The 24,182-nt window shown below is 46.0% G+C and overlaps 1 long non-coding RNA gene across 1 annotated transcript; it reads right to left on the reverse strand.

Moving 5' to 3' along the window:
* Positions 1-36: 36 nt before the first annotated feature.
* LOC116592341 lies at positions 37-13,797 on the reverse strand. Its single transcript, XR_004286455.1, has 3 exons — positions 13,666-13,797; positions 1,455-1,577; positions 37-289 (listed from the first exon to the last, which is right to left on the reverse strand). It is a non-coding gene; the product is annotated as an uncharacterized LOC116592341 (long non-coding RNA).
* Positions 13,798-24,182: the final 10,385 nt, after the last annotated feature.

Genomic DNA, 24,182 nt, shown 5'->3' on the forward strand with positions numbered 1-24,182 from the left:
AGTGTAGGAGAAACACGGGAACACTTGGCCCAGCTCCTTCCTTCCTCCTCTTTGGATCCCGCTTGTCCCAAGAACATACAGTCTCTGTTCTTCACGCTGGGGAAGGCCTGCAGCTTGGACCAGGCTTTTCCAGCTTGGTCCAGGGAGGTAAGTCTAATCCAGGAATGAACAACCTCTAGCCAGCTGTGCCTGTTCATGGAAGGTCCATCTTCCGGGTTAGCTTTTGTCAGTGGTAAGGCTGTCATTTGGATCTCCATCTACCTGGCTCCAGGGTCTCTCTGAGTTGGTTCTGAAATGGGACAGGGAACAGAAGTGTTATTTATGGGGCTGGGGGTTCACCCAGCCAGCTCAGACACAACACCACTCTTGGAAGTCTGAGCGGTAACTGGAGAATACTGTGTTTGCGGGAGTGATTCCCACCAGAGCACGCAGAAGTTAAACCAGGTCATAAATGAGGCACCTTCGGTCACGGGGCCTCATGTGTCCCCCTATGAATGTAACCCAGAGATGGAGGAGAAGAAAAACGCCATTCTGCAGGCTGCTGTCTAGAAGCAGGCACCGTGGTTTGAAGGTAAAGGAAGCTGGGTGATGTCATGCTATTGAACTGACTTTATTTTTTTTTTTTTAAAGATTTTATTTATTTATTTGACAGAGAGAGATCACAAGTAGGCAGAGAGGCAGGCAGAGAGAGAGGGGGAAGCAGGCTCCCCGCTGAGCAGAGAGCCCGATGTGGGACTCGATCCCAGGACCCTGAGATCATGACCTGAGCCGAAGGCAGCGGCCCAACCCACTGAGCCACCCAGGCGCCCCTTGAACTGACTTTAAATTAACCAATCTCTATAGGGCCCTGTGAGGGTTCTGAAGACCGATGCTAGAGTGAAATGAAGGGGAACTGCACCTTCTCCCTGGAAAATGTCAGTAAATACTCTTCACAAGGGGTGAGACTTGATATTATTACATCCATCCCCCTTCAGCTGGCCCCACAGCAACACATGGATACTCCAGGAGGAAAAATTATTATTTTAAAATGTATACAATGCCTCAGTCCAGAAAGTACCACTGAATCGATGAACTCAACTGGCCCCTAATAGCATGAATCCTGTGCTATAGTTGATACCATCTGAGGAGGAGAGATAGTCAATGATCTAGTTCAAGGTCACAGAGTAAACGATGGACTGCAATTAAAATCCAGACTTTCTGGCAAAAATCTAAATCCTTTCCACTAGTCTTCACTGTATTACAACACAGGACCACAGTACCTAAAGAAAAGGAGCCCAGGAAGGAGAGGCAGAGAAACCACCGGAAGTGCAGGTTCTCCCACTAACTTGTCTTCTCACCTTCCTTAGATTCAGCCCCTTCCCCTGGTAAACAGTGAACCGAGCGCACTGGAACAGAAAGTGGTTAAGACCCTGACTTGCAGTGAAGGCCCTGCATGGTTCTTAGCCTTCGCTCACCTCCCGTCTCAGTAATTCAAAGCAATTCTGCTTTGGAAGCCCATGCACAGGATCCAGTCGGGGAAAGGCGGTTGCATTTTCACGTGCCATTTAGAGCCACGGATCGAAAATGTTCACTCCAACCTACAATAGGAAATTAAGTTGACATCTGAACCAATGCACACATACACGGACTTGAAACAGGTTTCAGAAAACAATTTTTTTAACTTTTTAAAAAGCATTTCCTGTATGCTATCTTCTGTTATTTTCTATCCTCTTTGTTTAGCAAATGTTGGTTGTCACCCACCAATTTGATTTTATGATGCATGAGTGGTATGAGACACACAGATTGGAAAGCTGAAAATTGAGAAGTGCTGGTGGGACAGAGCATGAGAAGGCAGGCTCGCAGGCCAGAAGGCCAGAAGGCAGGCCAGAGAGGGCAACTAGGAGAACTGGCGATCACGCCAAGGGAAACTACGTGGCTGGGTGAGTGTAAATCTCTGGCCAAATTCTTCTAATGTCTCCTCGTGCTTTCACATGGTCTTCTGTCTCCCCAAGCACCTTCCCACTCCTGTCATGAAGGTCTCTTTCCCAAATGCAATACTTAAAGGGTATTTTTGAACGCCCCAGCTTGGTTTATCACTGGCTTATGAGCTGGTCAGTCAGCAAGTTGCTTGAGGAGCACCTACTTGTATACATTGCACAGTACTATCCTCATCATGGGGGGACATATGATATTTTAAGGGGGTGGCGCATGACATGGCCAGAGGGTCACCAGGTTAAAGGCTGATTTAGCTAGTGGTCCTGGAGGGCATCTCCTTGGTGACAGTCTGAGCCTGAGCTGAGCTGGTAGGTGGAGAAAGTAGGCCTATACTTCTGAGCATGGCCCTTTGGTCTTGGGCCTCTGATATTATCACCAAATTGTCTTACTCATGAAGTTACAGAGACAGCCTGACAAAATTGATAGAAGGCATTCATCACACATCCTTAAATTTCCATCCTGTTCTCTAACTACACTGCTTAAAGTGTACTAATATTTTTGTGGATCCCTAATTTATATCTTGCTAGCACAATATTACTGCATTGTGTTTTCTTTGTAAAAAAGCCAACAACTGGGGCACCTGGGTGGCTCAGTGGGTTAAGCCTCTGCCTTCGGCTCAGGTCGTGATCTCAGGATTCTGGGACTGAGCCCTGCATCAGGATCTCTGCTCAGCAGGGAGCCTGCTTCCTCTTCTCTTTCTGCCTGCCTCTCTGCCTACTTGTGATCTCTGTCTGTCAAATAAATAAATTAATTTTTTAAAAAAGCCAACAACTGGTTGAAGGGAAACAATTAAAATACACCACAGGTTTTATATCTTTTAGCATTTGTTCAATTTGTAATATACCCAGAACCTCAAAAAATATTCATGGTCTATGCCTTTCTCAACATTAAGAGGCTCCACCCATAGGGAAACCAGATTTTTGGTGACACAATTTTCTTGGTATACCTACAAGTGAATTCACTTATAATAGACAACATTCCTTTCTCAGAGTGACTGAAATGCTTGTCTCTCCTCCCAGGGGACCCCCTCGGTAACCAGAAAGCCAAATTAACATTTGAGAATTTGTTGCTTGGTGATCCACAATAAAGGCAACATGAAGTGAATATCTTATCATAGAGGGTGCTCTCTGGTAACCAGAAAACACCCATTTCCCAAATACATTCTTCCAACTCCACATTCTGGTGGGCAGTCAGGCCAAAGATGGCCTTTCTCTTTTTGCTCCATTCTTGACCACACTGTGTTTGGACTGAACATTCTTTCTTCAGACATTAAACTCTAGTCAAGCAGCTGTTGTAGACCTTGAAGATGTCCATTTTCTTCCCATGTAGAGTTCACTTATTTAGTTTAATTTCCCAAGAGAAATCTCACTTCCAAGCCCCAGCTCCAACCTCCCTGTAGGCACCACATGCTCCCAATGTGACATGGTGCAAAACAAACACCATGCCTGAACTTGACGATTTACCAAGCTAAAGTGGTAGATTTAACCAAGAAATTTGTCCTAAACAGATAAATTGGAGGCAGCATAGTTTGGTGGAGAGAGCCGAAGATTCAAGGATTCAATAGCCTACGCTTTTCTTCCAGCCCTGTCTTGTGATTTTGGTGAAGACACTTAGCCTCCTGTCTTGAAAATAGTGGGCCTGAGGTGGGAGGTGGTTCAACAAACTTCTCATGGCTAGAACTCATTCATTCATTCATCAGGTAGGATTAGTGTCTCTTATATGTCAGGGGCTGTGCCTCCACTAAATGGCAAAATGAGAGAAACAGGATTCCTGCCTCCAAGGGACTTCCCATCTATAGCTCCCAGCTCTAAAATTTCACACTTACAAAAATACAACAATAATCAGAGAAATTTATTAGCACAGAGGTATGCTGACCAGCTTCATGAGGCCACATGCTACATGGGGAGGGCGCCCACCATGGAGTCAAATGGTCCCGGGTTCAAATTTGGTTCCACGTCCTGGGCAAGTTCCTTTATTCCTTTTAGTCTCTGTTTCTTCTTCTATAGAATGGGCATAATAAGACCAACTTTGAAGCATTTGGAGGATTAGAGCTAAAATATACTAAGTACCCCACACATACTGAGCATTCAATGAACCACCTCTCCCAATCTCACTCTTGACTCTCAATATCCATTCTGCATCCAGGCAGCCAGACTGATTTTTTGATTGATCTTAAAAATATAAACTGTATCATATCACTTAGAATACTCCATGTGCCCACCCAGGCGTGTGGGTTCCCAGTTCTGCATAGGGTGGCCTACAGGCCCCGCCTGATCTGGCCTTTGCCTCCCTCTGCCCCTCATCACTCCCTCCAAGAGACCATATGCCTCCTCTTTGCTCTCAGATAAGTCAGGTTTACCTCAGGGCCTTTGTTCTTTTCATTTCCTGAAGAATTACTGGTTCCTCATCAATCAGATTTCAGCTCAAAGGCCATCAGGTCAAGGAGCCCTCTTGTGGCCCTACACCCCTAAGTCCAGTCACCTCTATCACATTTCCCATTTTGTTTCTGTAACACCAGCCCTAAATTCCCTTATTTGCTTCCTGAAGTATTTATCTGCCCAGTCTCCCTCAAGAATATAAATTCCCCAGAGGCAGAGTCCTTGTTTTATTCACTGTATCCCCCAAACAGAGGCAATGCCTGGCACATAATAGGTACTCAATAAGCACTTTTTTGAATTTATGATGTTGTTGTCATTAATACCATTATCATTGATGGCTACAATTTATCTGAGAAAACATCCCTCAGATAATGTCTGAATCTCGAGTGGGAGGAGGAAACTAGTTTTATGCCTGAAACACAAAGCTGGGAAACTCAGGAATCAGTAGGAAGGAGAGGGTGGTCCTGAAGGGGGCCTTTCCATGCAATAAAGAGACTGTTGGATTTTAAGCTAAGAGGTTGGAATACTACCTAATTTTACCACAAGCTACCCCAATCCTTAACTCCTTATGCCTTAGTTTCTTCATATGTATAATAAAGAAAGGTTCAGAACTAACTGGACTTCAAAATTCCCCGACCTTGTGCCTTTAGGACAGGGCCACTCGTGTGGAAGCCCAGACAAGTACGTGCATGAGATGCCACAGAGAAGCAGCTGAGGAGGGAGTGATGGGCGGGTGCCTCCTGATGCGCACCCACTCAGGTCCACTGGGCCGCCAGCCCTTCCCTCGGGGCCTCCTTCCCAGACAGGGCCTGGCACAAGGCAGCCACTCACAAGGTACTGAGTGAATGAATGGAACCACAGAGAGGGGGAACTGACGACTCGGTGACTCAGAAGGAAGGACCACTGAGTCACCAAGCCACTTCCTGTCTTGCTCAGTGTCTTCCAAGCCAAGTCCTAACAGGGTGGGAAGGTGGCAAAGGGTTTAAGCTCCCGTAGGTCTATATGCAACAGTGCCACATGGAGAAGGCCCTCAGGGTCAAGGGTGTGGGGAGCAGGGGAGGAAACAAAAGAGTCACTTAACCTTTCTTTGAGTTCTGACCAGCACACCCTAACATACAGCTGAAAGGTCATACAGCCCAACTGCTTTTTCAGAGCCATCAAGTTCGTTTCTAGAATGTCAGCTCTAAAAGGAGCCGTATCAGCTATCTGGTCTTGTGTAACAAAGCACCACTTAGTTGATGAAAGCAACAGCCATTTTACTTGCTCCGCAGTTGTGTGGGTCGGTGGTTTGGGCGGGACTCGACCGAGCAGTTCCCCTGTGCTCTCGCCTGAGATGATCGCTCTCGGGACTGTGTTCATCCGGCAACTTAACTGGGGTTGGACAGCCTAACTCCATGCCCGCTGGTTGTGCCGCGGGGCTCTCAATGCTGCACCCCAACCACGCAACCACAGTGTCCCTTGTGCTCCCTTCTGTTATTCAGAGCAAGTCACAGCGTGAGCCCAGCATCAAGGGGAGGAGAGGAGACAGACGCTACCTCCTGATAGGAGGAGCGAACTTACATCATTCCAAGGGGAACAAACGTAGGAGTGGAAGAAACTGAAAGAAACTGTGGCCCTGTCTGCCAACAATGTACCGCAGAAGCCTCGAGGCTCACATGGGGCTCTCATCACACACACACAGGTGCAGTGACTTGGTCAAGTTCAGAGAGCTGGTGTCACGTGCGGGATGGGGACCTGCATCTCTGTCCAGTGTTCCATGCCTCCAAGAACCTCTTCCACTGGAAGAACAAATATTGTGAAAATGTCTATGCTACCTAGAGCAATCTACACATTAACACAATCCCTACCAAAATACCACCAATTTTTTTCAAAGAAATGGAACAAATAATCCTAAAATTTATACGGAACCAGAAAAGACTCCTAATTGCCAGAGGACTGTTGAGAAAGAAAAGCAAAGCTGGTAGCATCACAGTTTCAGGCTTCAAGCTCTAGTACAAAGTTGTCATCAACAAGACAGTGTGGTACTGGCATAAAAACAGACACAGATCAATGGCACAGAAATGGACTCAATGGTCAACTAATGGACAGAGCAGGAAAAAATGTCCAGTGGAAAAAAGACAGTCTCTTCAACAAATGCTGCTGGGAAAGTTGGACAGCCCTATGCAGAAGAATGAAACTGGACCATTTCCTAACACCATGCACAAAAATAGACTCAAAATGGCTGAAAGACCTAAATGTGAAATAGGAATGCATCAAAATCCTTGATGAGAACACAGGCAGCAACCTCTTCCCCCTCAGCGGCAGCAACTTCTTCCTAGAAACACAGCCAAAGGCAAGGGAAGCAAGGGCAAAAACGAACTATTGGTACTGCATCAAGATCAAAAGCTTTTGCACAACAAAGGAAACAGCCAACAAAACCAAGACAACTGAAAGAATGGGAGAAGATATTTGCAAATGACATATCAGATAAAGGGCTAGTATCCAAAATCTATAAAGAACTTATTAAATTCAACACCCAAAGAACAAATAATCCAATCAAGAAATGGGGAGAAGACTTGAACAGACATTTCTTCAAAGAAGACATCCAAATGGCCAACAGACACATGAAAAAGTGCTTGGTATCACTCGGCATCAGGAAAATGCAAGTCAAAACCACAGTGAGATACCACCTCACACCAGTCAGAATGGCTAAAATTAACAAGTTAGGAAACAACAGGTGTTGGCGATGATGGGGAGAAACGGGAACCCTCCTACACTATTGGCGGGAATGCAAGCTGGTGCAGCCACTCTGGAAAACAGCATGGAGGTTTCTCAAAAAGTTGAAAACAGAGCTACCCTATGACCCAGCAATCAAACTACTGTGTATTTACCCCAGAGATACAAATGTAGTGATCCGAAGGGGCACGTGCACCGGAATGTTTATAGCAGCAATGTCACAACAGCCAAACCATGGACAGAGCCTAGAGGTCCATCAACAGATGAGGATAAAGAAGAAGTGGTATATATATATATACAAGGGAATACTATGCAGCCATCAGGAAAAAATAAAATCCTGCCATTTGCAACAAGTAGGATAGAACTGGAGGATATTATGCTAAGTGAAATAAGTCAATCAGAGAGGGACAATTATCATATGATCTCACTGATTTGAGGAATTTCAGAAACAAGACAGAGGATCATAGGGGAAGGGAGGAAAAAGGAAACAAGACAAAACCAGATAGGGAGACAAATCTGAAGAGACTCTTGGTCTCACTAAACAAACTGAGGCTTGCTGGAGGGCAGGAGGGCCAGAGGGATGGGGTGGCGGGTGATCCACACTGGGGAGGGTATGTGCTACGGTGAGTGCTATGAACGGTGTTAAGACTGATGAATCACAGACCTGTACCCCTGAAACAAATAATATATTATATATTAATTAAAAAAATAACCTCTTCCATCTGCAGCCTAACCTTCTTTATCCACACTTGCTCACGGGGCCAGTCTTCAGAAGCACCCCACTTCTCAGCCTTCCTGCTTCAGATTTGCAGACCAGTCCCCGTGGCAGATGCAGAAACAGTCCTTTTCCGAGGCTACAGCTGCATTCATGCCATGCATCTCCTTTACAGAAAAGGAGATCCCAGTCCATCATCATCTGGTCCTTTGGGAGCCTGTCGGGCCCCCAAGCCACAGGTAGATTTGACAGCAAAAGCTCATTTCATTGGGCTCTGTTACAGTCATTTAATGAAATAGCACTTTGTAGTTACAGTTTTTAAACCAGTATGTCTCTAGAATATCTTGGAAAGGTAGCAAACCAATCTGTTAGACGCAATGGGACTATCAAGACTTGGTTCCCCAGAACAGCTTCTGAAAAGGAAGGCTGAGGGAATGATCACCATCATCCAATATTTATTGAGTTTTAACTACATCCAGGCACCGGCTTGCCACTGACACTTAGGAGCTCATCAATTCTCATAACCATCACGTGACATAGGTATCACTGCTACCCCGTTCATAAAACTGCTCTCTTAAATGTCACCTTTGTGTCCAATTGCCAAATCCAAGGTCTTATTTACAGCCTTTCACCTTTTCAACTCTGCATAATTTGAAAGTACGTATTCAGTCATTTATCCACCTGTTCATTCTGTTGGGTGAGGAGACCAGGTCTAGGTGTAGAACATAATTGCAGTAAACAAGTCAAAAACACCCCTTGCCCTCAGAGGCCTCCTTGTCCGGGGAGATGGATAGGCACTGAATTAAGCAGCTGCCTGCAGGGTGGGTGTGGTAAAGAGGGAGGTGTGGGGCATAGTCAGGTGGGAGAAGGGAGGAGAGGGGAGGCGGTGGGGGGTGTGGGGGGTGTTTGTGCCTGGGTGGCTCCCTCGGTTAAGTGTCTGACTCTTTGTTTTTGGCTCAGGTCCTGATCTCAGGGTCCCAAGGCTGAGCCCTCTGAAAGGTGCGTCTTGCTCCCTTGGTTTCTGGAATTCGAAACTCTCCAGATTCTAGTTCTTATTTTTCTAACCACTCTTGTCACTGGTTCCTTTTCTAACACAAGCCCTTTAAACCCTAGCATTCTCTGTGGGTTTGTCCTCTTAGCTCTTTCTCTCCTCTCTGTCCATTGGTGAACTCCCCAGGCCTGCTTCAGCCATCCCCCTGTTCCACCAGGCTTTGGATCTTGCCTTCTCCCTTCTGGTTCCATATGCTTCCCCGGGAGCGCTCCTGTGCTCTGTGGCTTCAGCTTCTGCGGCGGGTTCCCAAACCTGATCTCCAGTCACATCACCTTCCCAGCTCCCCGCAGGATGTTGTGATCCGCACATCCAGAATCTGGCCGCGACCATTCACACCCCCTTGTTGATGTTTTTCTTTCTGCCTCCATCAACCCTTGCATTTCCAGCCGGCTATCAACGCTGTTCACCTCCGGAGCACAGGAAGAGCCGGCTCCTCCGGAAAGCCTTGGAAAGTCTTTTTCCGCCGCACCTTCAGGTGGAGCCGGTCACTTCGTCCCTCTGACCTTGGCAATTCTCTTTTCCCGCCCTGCCCTCCTCCTCCCCCACCTACGGTCTTTTAGAACAATCAGCTTTGTCTGGGTCGGCCTGGGCTACACGGTCTGCTCCCTAAAGGCAGGGACCAGGTCTTGTTCATCAGTAGCTGTCCTGGGGTTTGCACAGCAGAAACATCCCCAGATATCATTCATTGAGCTACCGAATTCAGTTTGGATCTGGGAAACTTTTTCCATTCCACGGTTGAAAGCTGTGCTTTTGAATGAGACCACAGTGAGTCTTTTAGCATTTCTGCTGGAGTTAGCTGAGTGGGCCCATCTTAGTCACAAGACTGTAGGCAAACCATCTCTTTGCAGACAGCCTCTCTCCACACACACATTTTAGTTGTCTTTTATCCACGAATACCCTCCACGACCAAAAGTTAATGAAAGTGTTTGTGGTCCAGAGTCATTTCACTACCTGGGTCCATCCTTGATCAAAGGATCATTCATTACTGTTTTAATGAGTACTAACAAAGGTCCTTCTCTGTGCCAGGCAGGATTCAAGGCAAAACCCTGCCCTCAAGAAATTTAAATTTGAATGAAGGATATGGACGATAATTGCACAAATACATAAACAGGGAAATGTCAGACTGATAGGTGCTACAAAAGGAATAAAACAGGTGATGAGACAGACAGTCAGAAGGAAGGGTGCCATTTTAGCAGGCCCGATAGAAGGAACAGGCACAAAGTTCCAGAAGGAATCCTAGGAGGGGAACAGGAAGGGTAACAAACCCGATGCAGGGACAACAAGGGGCATGTCTGAGAAATGGAAGGGAACCCAGAGAGCATCGGGCGGAATGAACACGTGCAGCAAGATGGCAGTGACGGGGAGCGCAGGGGCCAGGCACGTGGAATCCCACGGGCAGGCAGGGGCTTTTGATTTTATTAAAAGCAAAATAAGGAGTTATTACACACAGGAGAGACCAAATCTGATTTACATTGCAACAACAGCTCTCTAGAAAGAACGCACAGACGGTGGAGGACAAACCAAAAGACCAGTTCCAGGATTGCTGCAATGGTCCGGGCAAGTTCACTGGGGGCGGAGAGCAGGTGCGGGCTTCCGGAAAGGGAGAGAAAGGCTCCCAGAGGCGCCTGGCTCCATTCTGTCAGTTCTCACTACCTTGGAACCCCCAAGCAGCCAGGAGGGGGCTCAGCGAGGGCCCAGCATGCCCAGGAGAAACCCATGTGCTGTGGGCAAGAAATACCCAGAGTTGGCCAATGGCCCACATCCTCTTGTCTCTCACTGTCTCCTCCGCCCCTTGCCTTCTGGCTCAGCCCCGCAAGAAGGAAAGCTCTGCTTGGGCGCCAGCCCTTCAGAGGTGTGGAGAGACTGGCAAGGCACGGAATGCCTGAAAGCTGAGACGAACGCAGGATCCAGCAGGTGTGGGTGGCAGCCGTGGTCTCGGCCCTACCTGCTGCCTTACCCGCAGACCCCCACGTCATTGACCTAGGCCTGCTTGTGCCTACCTTGATTTATTCTCAGACTCTGTAAGCACTTCGCTATTGCCCTGATGAGTCACAAGGGTTACTATTGTTCTTTCCCCCACCAAACAGAGATGGGTTTCACATACCTTAAACTGAGTTGAAGTGAATTCGCCAAGCTGTTGAGAGGAGCAAGGTACCCAGGGGCCATGGGCCCTGCCTACTTCTTCCCCTGCTGCCATGTCCCAGGCGTCCCTAAGGGTCGCCCGCAAGTCTGGGGTAGATACCCCGATGAGATACATTCAAAGCATTAGAGACTTTTTCTTCATAGGATTCACCATAATGATAATGACATATTCTCCCGGGCCGGAAACATATACACCATGGCTCAGGGTTTTTTTTTTTTTTTTTTTATGATTTGCTAAATTCTTTTATTTCTGTAAGAGGTCTTATTTGCTCCCACTCCTGGCGATGGTGGGGGGTGGGGGTGGGGGGAGGGGACCGTCAATGTGCCAGTGAAAAGTGACAGCCTCTTCCAGGTTAAAACAATCTGTTTCCCCCAAACAGTCAATTAATTCAAGGCTGAAGGTCGCTGGCCTTGGGTACTATCAGGACACGTTGGGCCACCACTGCCTGCCTGTCTGCAACGTGGGGGTCAGCTCCAGCCTCCAGCCCTTGATGGCAAGGCCGCCTCTCCGGCTCGCTGGGGCAGGCTTACAAGCTGGCCTTCTCAGCTACCTTGGGAGGATGTATTGAGGAACTTCCATCTCCCCTACACATCACCCACAGGCCAAGAGGAAGTGGGGAGCCGTCTCAGGCCCCACTCCGTGGAAACACGCCCACCACCATTTTGACTCCACTGTGGCTACCCCGTGGTTTATGGGGTGCCCAGAGAGAGAATTTCCTCTAATACCCAGGCGGAAGGCAGAGCCCACTCTCCTGTGATCTGCCGCCCCCTCAGCCACGAGGACGGTTCTGCAGCTGTACCCCCCCTGCGCTGACGTTTGCTTAGGAGGTAGGGACCAGAGTCTTTCTCTTCCTCCACTCTCCTGCTAATAGAGCAGGGTTTTCTCTTTCCTTCCAGTCTCGGCCGCCCCCCCCCCCGCCCCGTGACCCCTGACGCGATCTCTGTTGATTATGCCCAGTTTGTGTCACGTGAAGCCTGTGATCCAGGGTTGCCTCTCCCTATGGAAAAGCAAGCTTTGGAAACGGACCACCTTCCCCTGGCTGCCACGCCCCTTACACTTTTCCTTTCTCCCACAAAGTTTGCCTGTTACGATTACTTTTTTGCGGATTTAAAAACCGAGTCTGACTCCCACAGCTGAGCAGTGGCCTCTTTCTCCTAACTCGCGTCCACACTCCCCGAACCCATCCATTCACGGCCAAGGACCACCTGATTTTCAGGAAACAGAAAGCACCTCAACTTAATGTCATTAAAAAATAACTTTTTGGGGGTGCCTGGGTGGCTCAGTCGTTAAGCGCCTGCCTTCAGGTGGTGGTCCCAGTGTCCTGAGATCGGGCCCTGCATGGGGTTCCCTGCTTGGCTGGAGGCTGGCTTTCCCTCTCCCACACCCCCTGCTTGTGTTCCTGCTCTCACTGTCTCTCTGTCAAATAAACAAATAATCTTAAAAAAAATTTCTTTAAATAAAAAAGAACTTTTTTTTGTTTTTAAAAACTTTATTTATTTGTCAGAGAGAGAGCGCACAAGCAGGCAGGTGTGGCCGGCAGAGGAAGAAGCAGGCTCCCCAATGAGCAGGGAGCCTGACATGAGACCGGATCCCAGGACCCTGGGATCCTGACCTGGGTGGAAGGCAGACGCTTTGCCCACTGAGCCATCCACAGTGTCCCAAAGAAGATCTTCTTATAGTAATGTGTATGAGTCTTTGCTAAAGGTCTATCTCTACAATCTCTTGCTCAGTGCTGTTCTCTTTGTGACTAACACATACGCGTGCAAGTAACATAGATCTGGTTGCATGATTGAAGCCAATGGCTATAACTTTATAGTAATGATAAAATATCAAGATTGTCAGGGACCATCGAGATCATTTAGTCCAATTCTTTTATTTTAGGAGAAGAAACCTAAGGTCAGAGTGATTAAACATACTGTTCGGAGTCATACACACAATGACCCGTGTGGATCGGGAACCTCTCATTTTTCTACCCTCAAGTTCTTACTATTTCCCAATTCAGCCAACTGCCTTCTCATGCACTTCGCTTGCCTGCATCTCCAAACCCAAACTAGGTGGTTTCCTAGAGAACTAGTTGCCTTGGTAGACTGGTTTATGGAGACAGAACTTTCCCCTTCTCCTTGTCTTCATCCAGCCTATATAGATAGGTCATTTTCAGAATGGAAATTGATACATTTTCTTTGTAATAAAAAAAGAAAAACTATAAAGCAATCTTTACCTGTGTTTCTAGCATTTAACACAGTGTTGGTAAGCATTGAATTGTATGGGGTATTAGTGAAGAAAATAAGTTAGGTATAACTGTACTACCCAAAAATAATTATTCAGTATATGTGCTTTCTATTTGTACATGTATAATAAAAACAGGATTAGATACTTATTTTTTTCTTACCAGATTCCTTAAGCAAACCAGCAAAACAGATTCAAGTAAGTAGTGGCCCATTCAAGGAAGTGACGTGGGGAGACGATACTCTTATTTCAGTGATGTTACTGTTGCTAATACACGTATGGAATGGTCTTCCAAGATTGTTGCTAGTTATTTTACTTTCAGTATGAACAAATATTCATCCTTTGATGGATTTTATTTGTAACAGGAATATCATTGGAATAATGGTGAAATAGGTGGGTGTTACCGTTTGGATAAAAAGCAAGATGTGAATATAAAACAATGAGATTGAAATTTGCCATATACCTGCTTATAAACTGCTTGAAGATGAGCCCCCACACGGCGTCCCAAAATGTGTCTTTCAGGGGCATCACAGGAAACAGTCCCCATCCTCCAAGGGGACCACTTAGAACGTGATGGTTTGCATCTGAATGTAAAAATTCCAAGAGTGGCTGTTAAAAAGACAATCAGATTGGTTTATAGTAATATTTTTGTACAGTTATCAGACTCTTACAGAAAACTGTGGCTGTTGGGAATTTAGCTTAATAAGATTGTTTGGTTTTGTTTTAAGTAAACCTTTTCAGGTCTTCCATGATCTGGGCTTGAGGCGATCAAAGAGTTTCTCCCCAGCTGCAGCAAGCTTTCTCCCAGTAGCTCCTTTGAATTTGTTCATTATTGCTTTGCTTCTCTTCTCAATGTCCATCTTTAATTTTCTGGTACCTAGTAACAATTCACAAGAGAAGTGAGACTCTCTTGTACTTCTGCACTTCCTAGGGTACATATTATCAGCAAAATGCAACCTGGCTTCACTTGATGGGGCACAGATGTCTCTGGGGGCCAGGCTGGTCACGTACACTGAGTGAAGAGTGTGTCCACGAACACTGCCCACCCAATGACAGAAGGTGAATGACAGGCAGCCCCAGTGTTGGGAGGTGGGGATGGGGGAAGTTAAAGGACACATCCCCATGCAAGGGAAGCTAACTTTTACCCCAGGGGAGTAACTCAAGGTTATTAGAACTTCTGAGCTTTCCTTCTGACAAGCTGGAAACCTGGGTTTTTATCTTCTCTTGATTTTTAAATGTTAACCAGTAATTCAAGCATACCAGAAGGCAGAGATGGTCGAGAACCTGTATTGTGGAGCCAAATTCCACCTCTGCCACTGATTAACTGTGCCACTTGCAGCAAGTTACTCAACCTCTCTGAGCCTTAGTTTCCTCATCTGTAAAATGAGGACAGGCATATAGTACCAACTTGCAGGTCTGATGTGAAGATAAAGTGAGTGGACACATGTAAAATATATAAAGTCCTGGTCTATAGTTAGTGCTTCTGAAATGTCAGCTTTTGTTCTTTAAACTGAGAAGTCATTGTGTAGGCTAAATAAAACACATCTGCAGGAGGAATTCAGCTCATAGATATCCAGTTTGGGCATTATGCTCTAGAAACAGGAAAGAAAGCTTTTGGTAGCCTAAGACAGTTCTGTATAAAATTATCCTCACTACCTCAGCATACTTCAAAGCACATCAGGAGTTTAAAATAGGCTGTAAAAGTCAGTCTGACCCTTAGTAACTCTCCAATTTTCTGATGAGCACAACAGTCACTCAGCTGATCTACAGTGGGGGGGGGGCTGTGGGGCAGGAGGGGGGCTTTGGTGAGTAGCTTTCCATTTCACCTGGGCAGGGCTTTAGAAGTACGGTAGGCTGAGTGGTTAACATATGTCAACATACTGAATGAAATACCACCATACCGATCCACAAACAGATGTTTTCCTCGCCGACTCCCTCCAGGACTGGGCTAGCCCAGCGACCCCAGCCTCTCCCCCAGTGACCCCTGGCTCTCAGACCCTGCTCCATGACATCTGTCCTGATTGGTTAGTGTCTGCTCCATACCAATTGTTAAATATCTTGTTTATCACCTCTGCACTTAGGTACCGGGAACCACATAAGCTGCAGATCAACCATTAAAAGGTCTGTCTTCCTAAAACCTGTTATTTAACCTCTTTGAGCCTTAGTTTTCTTATCTCTAAGATAGGGATAATATTAGTCACTATCTCTTGTTATGATAAATGAGAGAATCCATGGAAAGCATTTAGCAGTGCCTGAAACATGCCAGCCCTGTCTCCATAAATGCTGTCATTGGTATTAATTTAGGTACTATTCCTCCAGCTGAAAGTCATGCCTTGAATCCCCCATACCCTCAGGAAGGCTTAGTCTCATTCAGATGGGCTTATTATTCAAGGCCTATGATTTATAGGTATATAATATATATAACCATAGATATAGGTATATAGATATATAACCATATCTATAACTATATATAAAAATTCTATTTTATTTATTATTGTAAATTACAGAAGCATAGAAACACATTATAATTTGGACAATAAAGAAAATGGGGGGGGGGATCTGACATCTCACCAATCTAGAACACCAGCTTCTATATAGCACATTTAAAAAGGATTATGTAAGAAGAAATTTGCACGTGAATCAAGTACAATTTGACACCTTTCTGTCATCTGGGCAGACTAACAGCCCCCTGAGGGCAGGATCATGCTTATCTTGGTTACTGCTATATCTCCAGCACCTGCAGAGTACATGGCTATGACTGGCACTCAATAATTATTTACTCAACGAATGCACAAATGCTGAAGGAAGGAAGAAAGAAGAAAGCAGGCACAGAACATTAGAGTCCAGGGGAGACCCAGGTGTGGTGTTTGCTAATCAGGAGTTGGCTGGCAGATATCATGGATCAGAATTCAATTTCTGGGCAGGTAGAGTGAGGAAGTAGAAGGCAGTCAAGGTCCAGGAGTGTACACGGGGATAGAACAATACAGAATCTCAATGTCCAATGAGAACAATGTCCTCAGCATTGAGAACAATGTCCTCAGCATTGAGATGGAAACTTGGAACGGAGTGGTCCTGCTAAGCTGGGTTTTTTAAGAGACCCTCCCCAACCCCCACCTCCTGCTCAGGCATCTATTGGTCTTGGAGTTGGTGGGCCTGATTCCTCAGGCAGTTACACCCCTACTGGGCCAGGTGGGAAACAGAGCACCGACAGATAGCTGGCCAGTCCCTCCCTGGGTTCATCATCCTTAACGCAATTCCCGTTTGTCCTAGCTCCATCGCACACTGGCCTTTGATCAGAAGGGCCTTTCCACCCTCCTGCTGCTACCCTTCAGTGGGAACTAAGGCTCCTTCAGTAGAGCCTATGAGGCCTTTAGGCTCAGGTCAGCTTGAGACTACGAGATTCTTGCAATGTGTTTCGCTGGGAGCTGATCCCAATTTAGAGCAACCGGCCTTGCGCTGTCGGTTGCTAGAGATGAGAAACTATGTTTAGTATATCACCCTATTCAGGCCTGTTCTGTGGCTGACATGCACACCTGTGGTGGTTAATAAAACACTGAAATACACTCGGCAGCTGGAGGGTTGACACCGGGCACAGAGATGGAGGACCTCCCATAGAATGTCCAGCGAGTTCTTCAAGAACCAGCGCCTTGCTAGGCAATGTACTGAAAACGACTGCTGATTGCCCTTAAAATACAAGCCAATCCTTGGCACCATATTATATAAGTGAAGACTACACACATGAACGAACGAATATGTGAACGAACCAACAAAAAGCAGGCAACAGTTGTTCCATAAATTTGTGTTGCATGAATGAGTTCTCTCCCCACTGCTTTCTGAAAAGACAGGTATCCCTTACATGCAGCAGAACATCCTGAATACATCTTAATCAGCGTTTCCAGCTCATTTCAGAAGTCAAGGTCACCCTCTCACTTGTAACTGGGTTTTCATATAACATGCTTCAATCACCCGTCTGGGGCAACTGTCGAAAAAGCTCACTATTGTGAGGAACACATTCAGAGCACAAGCGGTATTTTGCTTTCCATACTTAAGTGAAGAATTGGTCCCTGGCTGAACGTAATGGAAGCCATTTGTTCTGGAAAAAGCAATTCAGAAAAAGATATCACCTAAAAAGCTAGAGCAGTCCACTCAGAGCTCTCTCCTCTCCCGGACTGTGAAAGATTCTTGGGCTTAAGCGCTATTTTTCGAGGGGTGAGGAGTGTTTTAATTTCCCATAATGGCCTCCTTGAGGAAGTTGGTCTATTCACTGTAACTATTCGCTCCCGCAGGGTGTGACTGGCCCCGTCTGAAAAGTAACGGATGCTCCTTTCAGGGCCTGGAGGCCTCCAGCGAAACCAGTTTAGCAGTGGTTTCCACAGTTCCTAGCCAGAGCTAAAGGCATTTCAATCAGTGGGAAAAGTGGAAGGCAGCTCCTTGCGTTTCAGGGGTTGTCCTTGAGAAGACTCTGTCCAGTCTCTCCTCAGAGATCAGGTCACTTTTTCTCTATCATTCACCCATCTCTGCAGCTTGAGGCCATGGGAGCCATTTTGGTTTCCTATATAAGGACCAGGAAAAGAGGGGGAGGGGATACCTCCAAAGCCACTCTCTTATTTCACTTTGGCTTTTTTCTTTCAGATATAACCATGGAATTACTTCTCCCTGTCAGAACTGTGGTTTTCACAACTCAGTCCTAAAACCAGAGTTGTGTGGCGTCAGGGTGGGCAGCAGACATTCTCCTACTGATTTCTGAGCCCTGGGGGATAGAAGAGAGCAGAAGCCTGAGGAGAATTCCAGTCCTCACTACAGTGGGGATACAACTTTTCTCACACCCCTCATGAGTGAATTTCTCCAGTCACATCTCTGGTCAAACCGGGGGAGCCGAACCCAAAACTTTGCCTTGCTGTGGGAAGCGGAGATTTGGCCACTTTCAGCTTTTGTTCAAAGCCTCCTAAAAGGGAGCCGCCCTGTCCCACCCGGGACTTCAGGGAAGCTGTGCCCTCCCCAGAAATGACAAATGGAAAAGACAGAACGCACTCTAGCCAGGCCAGGATACAGTCTCTGGAAAGAGGTTGTTTTTGTCTCCAATGCCATAGAAAACACATCCTCTAACTTATTAAGTAGGGAAACAGCACGATCACACACGCTGGAGGTTACCAAGGTGAACAGAACCCAAGATTAAAATCTGCCAGCCCAGTGGTGCATGGAAGCATGGAAGGCCCAAAGAGGAAATCTAGTTCACTGTTGGTAAATTTTTTTGGATGCTGTTTATGTTTGAACTTTTCTCTGTTTTCCTGTAGAAACTTCCGTACCCTCTTCCTGTGTGCCTACAAAAGGCCTGGACAATGCAGTCCCAGCACCGCTGTAGGACATGGGCAGGGCCCCACCTTCCTCCTTCCTGCAGGGATATCCTTTCCTATAGAAGAGGTAAGAATGTAAGGTTCATGTGAAAATGTTATTATATTCCTTATCTCAGTCATTTCGTGATTTGCTGTTTGGCCACAATAAGTCAGCCTGGCCACATTCACAATAGAGGTGGCCCCAGTTCCTAGTTTTGGCTCGTGCTGTTTTCTCAGCTGAAGAGGGCAAACGGCTGTTAAAAAATGCTGCTTGTTTTCCAGGATCTTATCAAGAGTTCATGTCTAAGGCCAGAAAGAGAAGGGAGGGCTCCATTTTTTTTTTCTCTCTCCTCATTGTTTCCAACTGATTTGTCAGGAAATGGGAGTCCTCTACCTGTCCCTCTTGGGAGTAAAATGGATTTGATTCCATTTTTCAGATGTATCCGCTACTGCCAGGACTTGGGGACATTTCTGCTCACCCTAAAGCAAATGTGTCCTGCATTTACACAAATGACATCTTTCAAAATTGGAAATGAGTCAAATTTAAATGCGGAGCTTTGGGATTGGTGATTGCCATAAATTGCCTCAGAGAATCTCAGCTTTGTTTTATATTCTAATTCACCCCTTTGTAAAGTGCCTTTTGGGACTGTGGACTTTGGTTGACTTCGGTGAGTGTGAGTGTGTCTGTGTCCGTATCTGTGTCTAGAGCATCGCTGGCACAGACACTTAGAGAATCAAAGTCTTCACACAGACTTTCACATGAATCAGGACAGCTCACGTTAACAGCTGCCTGGGAGCATATGTTACAGATGGGCCATGCAGAACTCAGGAGAAGTCGGTTCTTTAAGAATCCTAGTGTATCTATGGTTGACCCAGGATTTTGCATTTAACCGAGTTCAGCCGATTCAGTCAATGTGGACAAGAATCAAGGTGCATCTAGATGCTTCATTTCATATAAAATCAACCTCAGATGACTTTATTTTGTGGGGCTTGGTTGCGTTAGTGTCTATAGATAAAGTTGAAACATAGGCATTCCGTAAACCAGTATTACAGTAATACCAGTAAACTAGTATTCCCTAGACAGAAGTGCCCTCCCTTTCAATGTCAGCACTTCACTTTGGAGGTAAGACACAGAGCCTGGACAGTTACTGGATAGAATCATGGAACAATCCAGGCTTAACTATCCTCGGGAACACAAGACCTAGAAAAAGCTATTTGACTCTGCTCTACAGAGGTATTGGTTTTCCTCAATAGAGGACCCTGCCTCTGTTCAAAGAGGCTCTGCCCCCACAGTCTTATGGAGCTCCCAGCTTCTTGCAACACTGCTCGGGCTGACAACTGTCTGTGGCTCTTCTGCTGCACAAGGATATTGGCAGTCAGGGAGGCACTCTCCAGACTCCTCCTGTGGGTCCAAGGTGGCCCACAGAATGGCTGCTTCCCTCAGACCTGCCTACCCCTCCACCTCCTTGGCTGTTTGGTCAGAGCTATCCTCACCCCCTGTGCTCATCCTGGGGTACCCAACTGCTGTTTCAAATACAGAAGTCCAATAGGTCTGCCATGAGCGACCCCAGAGAGTTTTTCCACCCAAGTGGGGACAACGAACTTTAGATCAGTCTCTAAGGGATAACATTTGTGGGAGAAAAATATTTGACATCCTTGTATTGTATTAACCAATGCTTTCCCTCAATCCCAACATTTCCTTTCTCTCCTTGGTGCTTCCCCCATGCCCCTAACTCCCTTTGAAGCAGTTGGGCAATTCTGCGCTGACAGCCTCAGAGAAAGGATGTTACAATGGAAAACAGCCGGGAAAAGACTCTTCCTGACTTTTGAGTTTCAAAAGCCTATGCCATTAGGGAAATGGAAAAGACCCACAGAAAGGACAAAACATTTGGCAGCAATGTCATGAGTGAGAACAAAATGCCTCACCAGCCCTATTCCCTGAGCTTCGAGAACTGGAGAGAGCCAGAAGGAAGAGAAAAAACTGGCGAAGTCTGGGACAAGAGGGCCAGATCTGAAGAGTCCACAAGGTCCTGAGCAGAAGCAGCATCTGCAGATCACCTGTGATCCACTGACATGGACCCTCTGCATCACCCATGCCCAGGGGCTAGACTTGCTGCCATCCACGAGGGTTGCGCACTGATGGCTTAGCAGGAATAACAGCAGTCTGGGACCGCAACTTGGCTGTGATGTCACAGCTGGACTAACCCCATGTGACTAACCCAAAACACAATATCTCAGGGCACTTGTAGGCCCCCAACAAGGATGGTGGGGCCCTTGGGCACCTGGCAAGGGTTGGCAGTGGGAGGGAAAGGCCCTGCGTCTACAGTTAAACGCTGAATGGAACCAGTTCGAGATTTTCAAAAATCATCGATAAGCCTCACCTCTGTCCAAGCTCTCCTAAGTATTTGTTGCCTCTGGCCTTCTCAAGGGAACCACATCACTCTTGCAAGTTGAACATCTTTGAACTGCTCCCACAGAGCTGGTCCAATGGTCTATTTGGGTGATTCTACCCCGTGCTGCATTCCTAGCCTCTGACCAACACTTGGCCTTGATCTTGATCTTGGGTAATTGCCTGGTTTTCCAGGTTCTCGTGATCCCAAGGAGGGTTTGCATAGCCTTTCATCTCTCCAGCTAGAGTGTCAGTTCCAACACACAAGCCACCCTCCTTCTCAAGGGCTCACCAATCACACACCTAGAGGCTCCCCAACTACAAAGATACTCAACCTCTGCCCCATCTTCCCTAAGATGGAGTGAGTTACAGATAAAATGGAGTCTTCAAGGCCATACCATAAGTACTGGAAGGTGGAGATTGTACTTGGGATGAATCAAATTATTAGATCAATAGAACCAGGTTGAGCCAGTGGCTGGCCCTGATCCCTTCTCATCACTCTTTCTTCCCATGTGACTGATGCCATTAGACCATCCTGAGGACAACCCCACTCTCCTCTTCACTTGAAGAAGCATAGTAGGGTAGCTCCAGACCCCAAGGAAATCCTTCCCTTTAAGTCTAGATGTAAGATCCCAAAGGTCATGAAGTGCGCCTGAGTGGCAAGTGCCAATAGCTGAGGTTTGAAACTAGAGAAGGAAGAGCACAGGGACACCAGATAAGTCCTCAATGCAAAAGTTCTTGGATCTTGTCCACACTGAAAGATGACAATGGAAAACACAGAATGGAAGTGTCACTTCTGATTTCTGGCACATACATATTTTCATCTTTGCATTTTCCCCCTTGCCCTTCCCTGCTTCACAGATGTGCTGTGAGGCCTAATGTTGATAAACGTGAGGTCTAATGTTCTACAAGTTTCAGATAAAAGTTGTTACAGAAGTACAAGATTGAGTACCATCACTGACAAGAATTAGCCTCTAGTCAAATGAGTATTAAGTAGATTTAAAGGTTAAAGGTATAGGAATGTTTGTGTTGTGTTTCAAAGGCTACCACCATCTGGGGGGCAAGAAATGTACCACAAAAGGTGATATTTTTCATGGTGAAGTTATAAAAGCATTCAGAATTAAAAAAAAAAAACAAAAACTGGAAAGAAGCAAATATCAAGGGATTATTATGAATGACCATGAAAGCAGATTAGTTAGCAAAAACAAAGCAGGTCCTCAAGCAAGGTGACAGCATAACTGATTTTTAATGTAAGATTTTCAGACCAAGTCAATTAAAGGAACTGTTGGCTTGGCTCCATGAGTGTTCATCATGGTGCCATTTCTCCAGATTGAATACTAGCGGAAATTAATGTGACATGGGCCAGGGGTGGGGGAGTATGAAAAGTTTTTATTAAAATACAGAGATTGTTGTGGTAAATGATGGTAGCTAGGGGTTTGCGGTTGGGAGTGAGAAGTACTTTAGAGTTTTTCTCCTACCAACTGCCCTGACTGTCAGACCCATCTTAGGAGGTTCACTGCCTGACTTCTCATCTTTGGTGACCTTGGAGCAAGTTATGTAAGCCTTTTGTGCCCTGGTTTCCTCATTTGTAAAAAGGAAATAGTGAAAATTCTATCAGGGTTGGTGTGAAGAAAAATGAGGCAACGTTGGAAAAACATCGGCAGGTAGAAAGTACTACTAAAGAGTTTACTGCCATTATGAGAACGGTCATTGTTAGAAATTGACTCTGCCCTTGGAAACATCTTGAACAGAGAATCTGTTAGAGAATGGATATGTCCCATAGAAGACCCAGATAGGGTCTAAGGACCCAGGAAGAGAAAACTGAGAAGAAATGACACCAGGTGAAAGAGAGTGGATGTGCCATGAAAGTTTTCTTTTTTTTAAAGATTTTATTTATTTATTTGAGGGATAATGAGTGAGAGAGAGCATGAGAAAGGAGGAGGTCAGAGGGAGAAGCAGACTCCCCAAGGAGCTGGGAGCCTGATGTGGGACTCGATCCTGGAAGTCCAGGATCACGACCTGAGCCGAAGGCAGCCGCTCAACCAACTGAGCCACACAGGCGCCCCCATGAAAGTTTTCTTGAACAGGTTTCACATATTCCAAAATTTTTTTCATGTTATTCCACCTCATCTGAAGCCATTCTCAAAATAATATTTGACCTGTAGAACAAGACTATTCAAAAATATTCAAACCTTGTTTTGGGCCCAGTATTTTGAAGCAACATTAGATACAACAGAATCATTTGGTCCTTCTCTTTTAGTGGTCATGACATTTTAGATTCTGGAAAGGAGATGGTTAGTAGTGATGTTTGTTAATTATTTTTAGATCTCTTCCTGCTGAATGCATGATGGGATTATAGTTCTGGGCCCCCTGGGGCATTGTAATGGGGTCCAGTGGCTAGTTCTGGTCAGCAAGTTGAGAAAGGCAGTGAAGGGGGTCACCTCCAGGCTGAAGCATTTAAGAGCCAACACAAGTCCTTCCAACCCTTACCTTCCCTCTGGCTTGGAAGCCAACAACACTAGAGACAGTGGCTGTTCACTGCCTGCATCCTTCAATGACTCTGATAAATGACGAACAGAACCACCATTACCACCCCCCTTCCAACCAATCGCCAGTGGACAAGTAGCATAAGCAAGAAATAAACTTCTGTTGTGGGAAGCCACCATTTAGGGGACTATTTGTTACTGCAGCATAACGTAACCTCTTGTGACTGATACAGGTATCTTTAGCGTGAAAATCTCCTTGCACACTAAACAGTTAACAACAATAGTGAAAGTCTATCCTGACTACCTTCCCCAGGTAAATCTTTGTAAAATACCTCTTGTGTTGTAAGATTCATCCTTTGGCCTGGTGCAATATCCCAACTCTTTGGCTCTGCTCCTCTAATCTGACTTTCTGTCCCACAGCTTTAGTAAAGAAGCCTTCTTCTCCAATTAGACTGCACTCTTTACCTTGGACCCTCAATGAGCCCTATTTATTCCTACCACCCAGAGTATTCATACTGTTTGCCTAAAGGAACAGCAATGACTACTATTCTTTGCCTACTTAAATCCAATCCTTTGATTGTAACTGCTACTCTCTTCCCAGATAGCAATGGAGAAATGACTGTGAATCTTTAGAATGTGACAGTTGTGTTCATTATTATTAGTAAACATAGATAGACACAAAATACAAGAGGGCCATGCAAGGACCAATGACCACAACACGAGATGGACCAAGGATTACGGTGTGCAACTGAGGGCCTGGCACATCAGTATG

This window comes from Mustela erminea, chromosome 6 (assembly GCF_009829155.1).
Source record: "Mustela erminea isolate mMusErm1 chromosome 6, mMusErm1.Pri, whole genome shotgun sequence".
NCBI classification, from domain to species: domain Eukaryota; kingdom Metazoa; phylum Chordata; class Mammalia; order Carnivora; family Mustelidae; genus Mustela; species Mustela erminea.